Source organism: Paramormyrops kingsleyae, chromosome 1 (assembly GCF_048594095.1).
Source record: "Paramormyrops kingsleyae isolate MSU_618 chromosome 1, PKINGS_0.4, whole genome shotgun sequence".
Classification (NCBI taxonomy): Eukaryota; Metazoa; Chordata; class Actinopteri; order Osteoglossiformes; family Mormyridae; genus Paramormyrops; species Paramormyrops kingsleyae.
The window spans coordinates 13034798-13048186 of NC_132797.1; the positions used below are offsets into that span (position 1 = coordinate 13034798).

The following is a 13389-nucleotide window of genomic DNA, read 5'->3' on the forward strand; positions in this document are numbered from 1 at the left end:
TCACTGCAGTATTAACACCCAGCCAACCATATTAAAAATGCTCACCACCATGTGGTACACTGAGCAAAGGGCTGGATTCCCAAAGTGGTATCGGCCCATTGACTTTATTGACAGCCTTTATAAACAGTTATACAGAAAAAGTTTAAATGTACACTCTGATCTGATTTCTCTATAGATTGCTATAAATGAGTATAATTATACCTGCTCCAAGATGACCATTGCATATGTAGGATGACTCTGGTCATCTGGCAATTCTATGTTCTCTGAATCTGAAATACAAAAGTTTCAGTTGCCTCCTGGCTTTCCTTTCACTCAGATTTATATTTATGTCACATCTGTGCTTTTTTACTTGGAGACTTAAAAATTACTTTAAAGTCTTGTCAACACACAATTAGTATTCTTATTAATGTTTCGTACATTATAAATAAAATATACGTTTTTCTTAAGCAACTTCGTTGCTAACAATTTGACTCCTATACCTTCAAACTCGGCCCTTCTCCAAAGTCTCCGGACAAGGTGCACGGTACCAGCGGCCGCAATGGCCAAGCCTGTGCTGCACATGACCAGCCGAAAATTACCGGACGGGATAAAATTTAGAATCGCCATTGGAGCTGCACACAAAACACAGTGATCTCTTGAAACACAGTGATAAAAGGTTCATCCGATTTATAACCGTTCCTGTACGTAAGTTTCCCATTAGGTAGCCTTCTTATATATACTTGCTTCATTATACTGTCAAATAATTAAATTAATTAGAGTGATTAACTCGTGGCGGCGTATATTTATGGGTTTGTAGGAGAAAGCGCATGATCCGTACTGCGTGTGCACAGTTAACTCTGGCGGGAAAGGCGAAATCTTAAAACAGCGACGTTTGGCAGTAATGTTGAAAACATATTTTTGACAAATTTGGCACTGTTCTATTTGAGGATGCAAGCTAAAAGGCTGTTACCAGCCACCACTGTCCAATGTTTAATAGAGGACTTCCAGGCATTGCACAGCAACAACATTGAGCATATCTTATTGTTAAGGAAAATTAAAAGGCAAGGTTTCTGGGCAGCGCAGTTGCAAGCCTTGGTGGACGCAAGCCTGTCAGAATGTGAGGTGAGCATTAAATACAATGTGCGTCCCAGTAGGACATATCCCAGTCCCTGAAGGACCGTTCACATACTTAGTGATGGACTTTGTGGACATGGGAAAAGCAGGATACGGAAAGCGATACATGCTAGTGATTGTGGACGGGTTCAGCAGATGGGTGGAGGCAATTCCATCCATGGACAAGGGGGTGATGACAGTGGTGAAATTCCTGTTCTGAGAGGTGATACTGAGGTTTGGGATACCAACTGAAATAAGTTCTGATAATGGACCTGCCTTTGTGGGGAGAGTCACTAAGCTATTAATGCATACAGGATGGAAAAGCATTGTTGGCAGTTTAGGCCAAGGGAAGGGGGATAGCGAGATATCGTAGGGCAGAAATTGAATTTTTTCAAAAGTCTTATACTCATGAGTATTTTAAGAATAATGGGACAGAGGAGGTAGCCATCTTCTGGGGAAACTGTGGAACTGTTTGGGATGTGAAAGGCAACCAAGTGCAGAATGGAGAAGTATCGAGTATTCCGCTGGATGCACTAGAGAACCAGAGTGTGCCTCTGGCAGATACGTGGTGGCTGTGTGGTCAGGCAGGAGGATTGAGGCCTACTCTCCCCAATGATTGGGGAGCCCTCTGCACTAGGGTGATGCTAGCTAGCCAGGTGGATATATACTCTGAAAAACAGCCCTCTAGGTCCCACAGGTCTGTTGCGAAATACGAAGACGATCCCAATGTATACCTAGATGCTATAGGCCAGCCAAGAGGCATTCCAGACAAATATAAGGCAAGAAATGAGATAGCTGTAGGGTTCGAATCAATATTCATTTGGCCTACTGTTAATAAAAATGTGGAGTGGATAAATTATCTGTACTGTAATCAGCAGAGGTTTACCAACTATACCCGGGAAGCAGTGGCATCTCTGGGGGAACAGCTTCAGGCCACCAGTCTGATGGCATGGCAGAACAGGATAGCCCTGGATTGGCTTCTGGCGGAAAAAGGGGGAGTGTGCATGCTGTTTGGGGATCAGTGCTGCACGTTTATGCCGGATAGGTGGTTTACCGAGGCTATGAGGAAGCTGCAGGGTATACAGGATGAGATGGCAACATGAAGGGATGTTTGACTGGTGGTATACTATGTGGGGTAGTTGGAAACAAGCCCTTATGAAAACACTCTGTGTGGGTGCTGTGCTCATTCTTGCTCTGTTACTAATCCTTTGTGGTGTAGTTCCTCTAGTTCACTCCCTAGTGGAGAGAGCACTGTCTCGGCTGGCAACAATAGCTGCAATGTCTAAAGTGGTGGCAAGACCGTTTGGAGCGGCAACCTCCTGGACCAACACGGAAATGGATGGCGACATACTGTAGACGGCTTAGACATGCTCCTGCCCACAGCTGAAATTCAGCCGTACCAGTCGTGATTGCTCGACGCTGGAAATGCTGAAGCATGCTTGCCTCCCATGACATCTGAGACTTTCCTGCTCACAACAGAGTGTCTATTATAGTGGTCTACAGTGCTATCAGTTAACCTTTCAGTTATCCTTGTATTAGACATATATGTTTATGTATTGAGATTGTGTAGGTGATGTAGTTCTGGTGGATTTGTTTGCTCTGATTACTCCCACTGCTTATTTGATTGGTGATCATATTAAACATCCACTGGAGGATGAGATTTGGCAGTTTTGCCTCCAGCGATGAGAGATAGTTGATATGGTGACAGCCCCAAAAACACATGCTAATCAGGTAGCATGTCTGAGAGTTTTCATTGAACAGTATATTGAGTCAAGAGCCTCACTGTTTCCAGATACAGCACTGAAACCGAAGCATCATTTCTTACTGCACTATCCAGAGCTCATACTGCATCTTGGTCCACTCATTTGGTTGTGGATTTTGCGTTTCGCAAGCAAGCACACATTTTTCAAGCAGTGTACAAAGAAGCTGCATAACTTCAAAAACCTGAATAATACTTTGGCTGAGAGGCATCAGCTTCTGCAAGCGTATCTTCAGGCCGGCAGTCTCTTCACACCAAATCTTCAAATGCAGCAAGCTGGTGAGTTTGATATCTACTTGTACAGCCTTGGAACCCGGAAGCTGTTAGATTGGCAGGCATCTAACCGGCTGTTACTTACAAGGGCACCAAATACCAGAAACCGATGGTTGTAATTATGACATAGGATATACTTTTGGAAAGCGAAACAGAACTAACGGTGCCCATGCAATCAATTTTTATTCCGATACCTTTAGTTTGATGCTTATGCTCACATTGTGGGACAGGGAACCTCCAGGGGCACATACTGTAAACCACAGACATGCGCAAGGTTAAAGTTTTCCTGTGTCTTTTACTTTTGTAACATTTTCGAAAGCAATGGCTGCAAGTTTTTGTTTTTTTTTTACTTTTCCATATCTTAGTTAATATTTACAAGTGACTTATTTTCTATGCGCTGTTTTATTTTGGTAATGTGCAAAACAAGACTACCAATGATTCACTGGATTGCAGGGATGCTAAATTACGATACATACCTGCATATGTTAGTGTATCGTTTACTTGTATTTCCGCTGATGATTAACCTTAGCACTTATCGACCAGCTTGTTGTAACTTTGCTATACCAGATTAGAGATCTCCTGAGTCTTTTCTGTTTTGTTTATTGCAATTTCACTCATAGATTTTCACCTGTCACATACAGAGAAAACACGTAGGAGGAATAGTACACTACTGTATAAACATTTATAAATATACTAATGTTATGAATGGTGCAAACATGACATTAAAATAATATCTAAAGATGGTTTACACAAACCCACTACTCGTTCAGTATGCCTGAAACAACGGTAAGGGGCGGCTCCTCGCTTATGGACCAATTCGCTTAGCTACCTTTTTGTAGGAACGGAAATTGGTGAGGAGTGACTGTATTGTTCATAGCTTTGTCCCCCTGTTATCTGGTTCTCTTGTTTTTGCCAAGTTCTCTCTCTGTTCTAGCGTATTGTCTTTTGGACGGATGCTTCTGTTTTCCCCCCCACTAAATTTTAGGTTTTGATTTCTGCCTTTGGTTATAAACGCTGCACCTTGGGCAGAGATCAACAACTGTAATTAGACTTCTTTTACCAGTTTTACATGATTAAATAGAAAAGGAAATGTAACAGGATTAAAGAGGTCCTAAATTGTCTTACATTTTTAATAGCCTAAGACAATTCTGCCCCCCCACGTGCCTGTAGGCTTATTCTGGTTAACAGAAGATTTTTGTACTTAGCTTTCTCCAAGTCTTACCACTGTCTGCCTGACCATTTGCTGTGAAGTAATGAGCCAAAATACTCAAAGATTAAACTACAGTACTTCAAGATTTTGTCACATGCATAGTTATACTGGCACAAAATATCTGCCCTCCAGCTTCATTTCATGTAAAGACCCACACATGCAGCAGTTCAACCCAGGACCAGGACATTCAGGGTGGGTCAATCCTATAGGTGACATAAGCCGTTCCGGTGGCGAGGCATGGTGCGGGCAGAGAAAAGGAGGTAACGATCCACTGGCGGCTGAGACACAGGGGTGTTTATTAGGGAAACTAAAATACACTGGGTAAACTTACAAAGGAAAGGACCATGAGTGGTTAAAAAGCAAAATGGGGAAAACAAAGACTGACCACATAAAATAACAAAGAAACAAGGTCCAACAAGGCAACACAGAGAACAGGAAGAGGCAAGGGAACATAGCAAACTCAGTAACACAGTAACTTCTAACCCATTGTAAAATTCTAAAACACAGCTGTCGACTGGTTCTGAGGTGGAAATCTTCAGTGATGGGGACCCATCAGAAGACACGCTGAGTGGAAGCGTAAACACGCATTTAAGTACTCCCGCCGGGTGACTGCAACAATGACAACGATGGCAATGCCACTGATGCAGCCGCCTATAGCCAACTCCCACCAGGGAAAAGTATTGCTCCTACGTTCTACGAATCTGAAATACAAAATTTGCTGTGAAGTTTCAGTTGCCTCCTGGCTTTCCTTTCACTCAGATTTATATTTATGTCACATCTGTGCTTTTTTTACTTGGAGACTTAAAAATTACTTTAAGGTCTTGTTGACACATATTAGAAATACGAATTAGTATTCTGATTAATGTTTCGTACAGTATAGACAAAATATATGTTTTTGTTAAGCGACTTCGTTGCTAGCAATTTGACTCCTATACCTTCCAACTTGGCCCTTCTTTGAAGTCTCTGGACAAAGTGCATCGTTACCAGTATCTGGCAGTTCTAGGTCCTGTGAATCAGAAATACAAAATTTGATTTAGTGTCAGTTGTCTCCTGCACTGTAAAAAAACAATATATATACTGTACCATTTACAGTAAATTACTGACAAAAAGGTTTTGTTTTCCTTCCTTACTTTTCAAATGGGGCGCTCGTCTCTGCTCCGCTCCTGCGTTCATGGCTGCATCGCGTCATAACCAGACATTTTGCATAAAAAGCAGTTTGCTGGCAGGTAGCAGGAGACTAGTTAGACATACAGTACTTTCGTCCTGTGTTAGCTTTATGTACTGCCGACCCGTGTCTTAAATCAGCCATAAAATACCCTCAAAACAATTATTAATCATCCGATAAATTTGTTTCTTACCTCTTGGTTCCCTTGTTAGGCTTCCTTATCCATGAAAAGATTGGTTTTAATATTTTTGGTGTGGCTTTCTGGACCTTTCTTTTGAAAGCATACCTATCCTTTTCAATAAAAAATAATGATAAAATAAGCCTCAAGTATATTAAATAAACTGAATTAGTCTTATCTTGCCTTTCATGTCTGGGCATGCCTTGCCTAGTGAAAGTTTTTATTTATTTATTTTCTTTAAATAGAGGTTCCTGGTGCAATGCACAAATTTATGTGGTGCTTTTATGCATTTTAAACTTAAAAACACGTACCAGAGCTGTTGTAATCTTGATCAGAGCATTTATTATTTAGTGATTTTTTTGTTTGTTTGTTTTGTTTAAATAGAGGTTCGTGAGAAATGGCGCTTTCATGCATGTAAACGGCATTTTTAACTGCCGACCATAGGAAGGTTAACCCGCGCAAATTCAAAACGTGAAGCGGAGCACAATTTTACTGTAAAATGTATATATAATTACAGTTAAAACGTATCCCCGTTTGGAATTACACTCAATGTCAATTTGCAATCAGTCATTGTGAAATATACTTTAAAATACCGTAAGGTTTATTTATTTATTTATTTACCCATGATGCATTGCAAACTACAGTTACGAATTGTAAAATGATAAAACAGTAATTTACGAATTAGTTATCTGGTTAATGTTTCATGCATTTTAAATTAAATGTACGTTTATGTCCAGTAACTTCGTTGCTAACAAGTTGACTCCTATACCTTAAAACTCGGCCATTCTCCGAAGTCTCCGAATTGTGACCGCTCCATCCCAGTCAGCGTCTTCTGGAGAGGATCTTCTTAGCCACCATTTCCTGTATTGAACTGCCAGTGATCCTTGCAATGCTCAGTGCTATAATTCTAAAATTGCCCCTGGCAGCTGTCAACTGGTTAAGTGGAAATCTTAAGCGATCAATGGCTACTGGCAGTTTGCCTCTGAACTGCTCATCAGGCTCCACCCTTCTACAGCTCTTCACCAAGAGGTTCCGGTAGGGACCCGTCAGAGCAAGCGCTGAGGGGAAGCCTAGCGACGCAATGAAGCGCTGCATGTACCCCAGCCGGATGACTGCAATTGTTACGTGCCGTAAGTGTTTGCAGGAGGTCCTGGCAGATTCTTCGGACTTCCCGCCCTCGTCGCCATTCGCCGGCTGCGTCTTCAGCTCCGCCCACAGTCTTGTCGTCGCCAGCATAGATATAAACACTAGATGTCGCGTTGAAAACAGCCGTCTATGGGAGCGTATGCGTCAACAGAGCCGCCATCTTGAGACGGGGTAGAGCTCCTTTTAAATGAATGAACGTCTATCAGGGCCGAGGTGGCTTAGAGAATCAAAGAAGTATAAATTCGCAAATTTGAGAAGCGATTTTTATTTTCTTGGTTCCTTATAAATGTCAGACATGTATTTACGACCGAGCCGCGAGTAAAATGATAGCGAAGCGATTTTTGTTAACATAGCCTAATTTTATGTTCAAAATGTAATGCGCATATATGTATTTTTTCCATTCGAAATAAAAAATTACACTCCTACTACATGCAGAACAATGCAAATACAAACACCACAAAAAAAGGCCAGCAACGTTAATTAAAAAACCCTGGCAATCTCCATGATAAGCCCCGTACGTAGCGTTACCACTCAAACATTTACATTTATGCATTTAGCAGACGCTTTTATCCAAAGCAACGGGCATTTGTATAGATTTGTAGAGAACTATAGACAACGAACTATACACAATACATTTTCCAGACAAGGAAGATACTTTTTTTTTTTTTACACTTAATATGAAAGATGAACATCCATTTACCTGCTTATTTGGAAAAAGAACTATAGACAGGGCAGGTCCGTATACACACAGGCAACTTGTATAGATATGTCAAGAACTATAGAGAATGAACTGCAATATATACAAGTGTCAGTACAGAAGCTGTGTCTTTCCTGTGGGGTGGGGGTCGCTGTAACCCACCAACAGCCTGCTTCTATACTGTAACTTTGGAAAAAGATCTACAGACAATGAACTAATACTGCATATACAGGTGTCAGTCCAGAAGCTGTGTCTTTCCTGTAGGGTGGGAGTGGGAAGACAGATGGAGGCGGTGTCTAGTATGTAGTATCCATGTAACAATACTACTTTACACAGTTTCTTACGCAACCTGCTGCTCTGTAGTTGGTAGAGGTGCACCGATCCGATATTCGGATCGGTATCGGCGCCGATCCAGATCTATTTGACGGATCGGGTATCGGCCATGCGTGACCGATCCACGTGCTATACTAACTTATTTAGTTTTTTCCAATCTCTAAAAAGACAGCTCCTATTTCGTGTTAAATCTATTTGTACAATCAATCGCACGACAGCTCTTTCCCATTTTACATGTGTTCTTTGTGGCATTCAAATCAAACGCTAACGCTGCCCATCAGTCTTTTTTGCTACTCAGTGGGTGTGAGTACAGTGACTTCCACCTGCTGAGACGTCCTGCTGAGTTTCCTGCCTAAAGATCATTTTTATTAGATCAGATACTGGTACTCACTGCTGACACGCCACCACCCTGGCCTCCTCAGCATCCTGCAACATAGGAGTCGATTATCACTACAGCACCATTAGTGTGTCAGTCCATCACATCACTGCAGTATTAACACCCAGCCAACCATATTAAAAATGCTCACCACCATGTGGTACACTGAGCAAAGGGCTGGATTCCCAAAGTGGTATCGGCCCATTGACTTTATTGACAGCCTTTATAAACAGTTATACAGAAAAAGTTTAAATGTACACTCTGATCTGATTTCTCTATAGATTGCTATAAATGAGTATAATTATACCTGCTCCAAGATGACCATTGCATATGTAGGATGACTCTGGTCATCTGGCAATTCTATGTTCTCTGAATCTGAAATACAAAAGTTTCAGTTGCCTCCTGGCTTTCCTTTCACTCAGATTTATATTTATGTCACATCTGTGCTTTTTTACTTGGAGACTTAAAAATTACTTTAAAGTCTTGTCAACACACAATTAGTATTCTTATTAATGTTTCGTACATTATAAATAAAATATACGTTTTTCTTAAGCAACTTCGTTGCTAACAATTTGACTCCTATACCTTCAAACTCGGCCCTTCTCCAAAGTCTCCGGACAAGGTGCACGGTACCAGCGGCCGCAATGGCCAAGCCTGTGCTGCACATGACCAGCCGAAAATTACCGGACGGGATAAAATTTAGAATCGCCATTGGAGCTGCACACAAAACACAGTGATCTCTTGAAACACAGTGATAAAAGGTTCATCCGATTTATAACCGTTCCTGTACGTAAGTTTCCCATTAGGTAGCCTTCTTATATATACTTGCTTCATTATACTGTCAAATAATTAAATTAATTAGAGTGATTAACTCGTGGCGGCGTATATTTATGGGTTTGTAGGAGAAAGCGCATGATCCGTACTGCGTGTGCACAGTTAACTCTGGCGGGAAAGGCGAAATCTTAAAACAGCGACGTTTGGCAGTAATGTTGAAAACATATTTTTGACAAATTTGGCACTGTTCTATTTGAGGATGCAAGCTAAAAGGCTGTTACCAGCCACCACTGTCCAATGTTTAATAGAGGACTTCCAGGCATTGCACAGCAACAACATTGAGCATATCTTATTGTTAAGGAAAATTAAAAGGCAAGGTTTCTGGGCAGCGCAGTTGCAAGCCTTGGTGGACGCAAGCCTGTCAGAATGTGAGGTGAGCATTAAATACAATGTGCGTCCCAGTAGGACATATCCCAGTCCCTGAAGGACCGTTCACATACTTAGTGATGGACTTTGTGGACATGGGAAAAGCAGGATACGGAAAGCGATACATGCTAGTGATTGTGGACGGGTTCAGCAGATGGGTGGAGGCAATTCCATCCAAGGACAAGGGGGTGATGACAGTGGTGAAATTCCTGTTCTGAGAGGTGATACTGAGGTTTGGGATACCAACTGAAATAAGTTCTGATAATGGACCTGCCTTTGTGGGGAGAGTCACTAAGCTATTAATGCATACAGGATGGAAAAGCATTGTGGGCAGTTTAGGCCAAGGGAAGGGGGATAGCGAGATATCGTAGGGCAGAAATTGAATTTTTTCAAAAGTCTTATACTCATGAGTATTTTAAGAATAATGGGACAGAGGAGGTAGCCATCTTCTGGGGAAACTGTGGAACTGTTTGGGATGTGAAAGGCAACCAAGTGCAGAATGGAGAAGTATCGAGTATTCCGCTGGATGCACTAGAGAACCAGAGTGTGCCTCTGGCAGATACGTGGTGGCTGTGTGGTCAGGCAGGAGGATTGAGGCCTACTCTCCCCAATGATTGGGGAGCCCTCTGCACTAGGGTGATGCTAGCTAGCCAGGTGGATATATACTCTGAAAAACAGCCCTCTAGGTCCCACAGGTCTGTTGCGAAATACGAAGACGATCCCAATGTATACCTAGATGCTATAGGCCAGCCAAGAGGCATTCCAGACAAATATAAGGCAAGAAATGAGATAGCTGTAGGGTTCGAATCAATATTCATTTGGCCTACTGTTAATAAAAATGTGGAGTGGATAAATTATCTGTACTGTAATCAGCAGAGGTTTACCAACTATACCCGGGAAGCAGTGGCATCTCTGGGGGAACAGCTTCAGGCCACCAGTCTGATGGCATGGCAGAACAGGATAGCCCTGGATTGGCTTCTGGCGGAAAAAGGGGGAGTGTGCATGCTGTTTGGGGATCAGTGCTGCACGTTTATGCCGGATAGGTGGTTTACCGAGGCTATGAGGAAGCTGCAGGGTATACAGGATGAGATGGCAACATGAAGGGATGTTTGACTGGTGGTATACTATGTGGGGTAGTTGGAAACAAGCCCTTATGAAAACACTCTGTGTGGGTGCTGTGCTCATTCTTGCTCTGTTACTAATCCTTTGTGGTGTAGTTCCTCTAGTTCACTCCCTAGTGGAGAGAGCACTGTCTCGGCTGGCAACAATAGCTGCAATGTCTAAAGTGGTGGCAAGACTGTTTGGAGCGGCAACCTCCTGGACCAACACGGAAATGGATGGCGACATAGACGGCTTAGACATGCTCCTGCCCACAGCTGAAATTCAGCCGTACCAGTCGTGATTGCTCGACGCTGGAAATGCTGAAGCATGCTTGCCTCCCATGACATCTGAGACTTTCCTGCTCACAACAGAGTGTCTATTATAGTGGTCTACAGTGCTATCAGTTAACCTTTCAGTTATCCTTGTATTAGACATATATGTTTATGTATTGAGATTGTGTAGGTGATGTAGTTCTGGTGGATTATGTAGACAAGATACTGTATGCAATGTATCCTGGGGAGTTTATTACATGGCGATCCTCCCCTCTATTTGCTGATGTACTCCCTGTGCTGCAGATGTTTGACTCTGAGTGCTGGTAGTTTGTGAGCCATGCCAGTCATGAACCCTGAAGGGGGGCCGTGCCCTTGGCGGGCTGGGGGTGGAATTTCCCTAGATCTTAGGGTTTTCGCCCTCCTTCCTAGGCTAGATGGACAGGATTGTGTGTGGGACTCTGGAGTCCCAAAGAGAGGAAATATATGGAATACTATTTAGGACTATACAATGTAGAACATAATCATTATGATGTTATTAAAAAGTATGCCAAATATTCATGATGAAATCATTACAATGTAATCAACACAATGTAATCAATTGAGTATGTATTTGCACCTTATGATAGCCTCAAAGTTTCTGTTAGCTACAGTATTTAATGCTAGCTATGTATGAATATCCACCTTTATTAGTGTTGTAGTTTATCACTACGTTGAAGGACAAATATATTATCAACCCTCTAGTCAGACAATATGCAACAAGTTCAGTGTTTTATAAGTTAATAGCAGCATTTTGTAGTCAATCCGAGACTTAACTGGAAACAAATTACCAACAATAAGCGAATAAGTTAACAATAATGTGAAGTGCGGGCAGATAGTGAAACATTGGGGGGTAATGTAATGTAGCTCAGAATTGGTGTTTGCTCTGATTACTCCCACTGCTTATATGATTGGTGATCATATTAAAAATCCACTGGAGGATGAGATTTGGCAGTTTTGCCTCCAGCGATGAGAGATAGTTGATATGGTGACAGCCCCAAAAGCACATGCTAATCAGGTAGCATGTCTGAGAGTTTTCATTGAACAGTATATTGAGTCAAGAGCCTCACTGTTTCCAGATACAGCACTGAAACCGAAGCATCATTTCTTACTGCACTATCCAGAGCTCATACTGCATTTTGGTCCACTCATTTGGTTGTGGATTTTGCGTTTCGCAAGCAAGCACACATTTTTCAAGCAGTGTACAAAGAAGCTGCATAACTTCAAAAACCTGAATAATACTTTGGCTGAGAGGCATCAGCTTCTGCAAGCGTATCTTCAGGCCGGCAGTCTCTTCACACCAAATCTTCAAATGCAGCAAGCTGGTGAGTTTGATATCTACTTGTACAGCCTTGGAACCCGGAAGCTGTTAGATTGGCAGGCATCTAACCGGCTGTTACTTACAAGTAGGGTTGCAAAGGGGCGGAAAATTTCCGGTAAATTTCCGGAAAGTTTCTGGTAAATTTCCATGGTAAGTTAAGCTTGGGAATTTTGGAAATATTCCATATTGGAAAATTTCCATGGAAATAATGGGAATTATGGAAATTAATGGGAATTTAGGAGAACTAACTGGGAATATATTATTTCCAAGCATAAATATAAACAGAAATCATAAGAGAACCTCCATGCAAAATGTTTTCAACAGATATTTCAACAGATTTATTTGTAAGTACAGTAGAATAGAACACGTTTCAATAACTTGTTTCATGGATGAATAAAAACAGAAATGTTGAGTTCAATATTACCATCCCCTAACCCCGCTCATTCAAAAATGCCCCCTGTCCAAAAATCTCCACAAAGTCCCATTCAAAAGGTTAAATGAAAAATGCCACTTATCCTCCAAAACGTCCCATTAAACATGCAAATCTTCCTTCAAGCAATCCTCTTTTCTCATTTTTGCTCAGTCAATAAACTCTTCCTGGACTTCATCATCATCCAACAACATGTCGTGCTCTTTAACCAATCAGATGTGACCTCGCCATTTCAACCAATCATAACCCGCCAGGAGCGAAGCCTAAACCCTGTTTACATGAAATAAGCCTGCTCCCGAGCAGGTTTAAGCTTGCGCACCTGTTGCTATGACAGCAAGTCCAGGATGAGCTTCGAAGAACCTAACAATCCAAGATCATGCCAAATCGTCAACAATCAAATCCAGCTAACTGAGTTAGCGACGTACGAAGAACGAGCCCCTGGAATGATCTTCAAAACAAAACAGCCAAATGAGGAAGCTAGCATCTTCTTTATGTTATACTAGCTATGGCTTATTTAGCATCTAACAGATGCTAGCATTTTATTTAGCATCTTATCAGATTGCTATCTACCAGATTAATACATTTTATGTGATATTCACAATTTAAACATTTAATGAATATATTTTCCCATAATATCATCAAAACTTACCTCACTTGTTAAGTCCACAGGCTCAAATGTGTGCCTTCAATACTCTTTGTCCTTCAGGCTCAAAAGTGTGGTCCATGTGTACATGTGATGGAGGCATGCACAGTGCCAGTAGGTGGTCTCAATAGCCATGCAGCAAGCATGTGCTCTGTAC

At 41.8% G+C, this 13389-nt stretch overlaps 1 long non-coding RNA gene across 1 annotated transcript; it reads right to left on the reverse strand.

The window, feature by feature from the left end:
* Positions 1-4613: 4613 nt before the first annotated feature.
* LOC140588217 (uncharacterized) lies at positions 4614-7049 on the reverse strand. Its single transcript, XR_011989553.1, has 2 exons — positions 5270-7049; positions 4614-5035 (listed from the first exon to the last, which is right to left on the reverse strand). It is a non-coding gene; the product is annotated as an uncharacterized lncRNA (long non-coding RNA).
* Positions 7050-13389: the final 6340 nt, after the last annotated feature.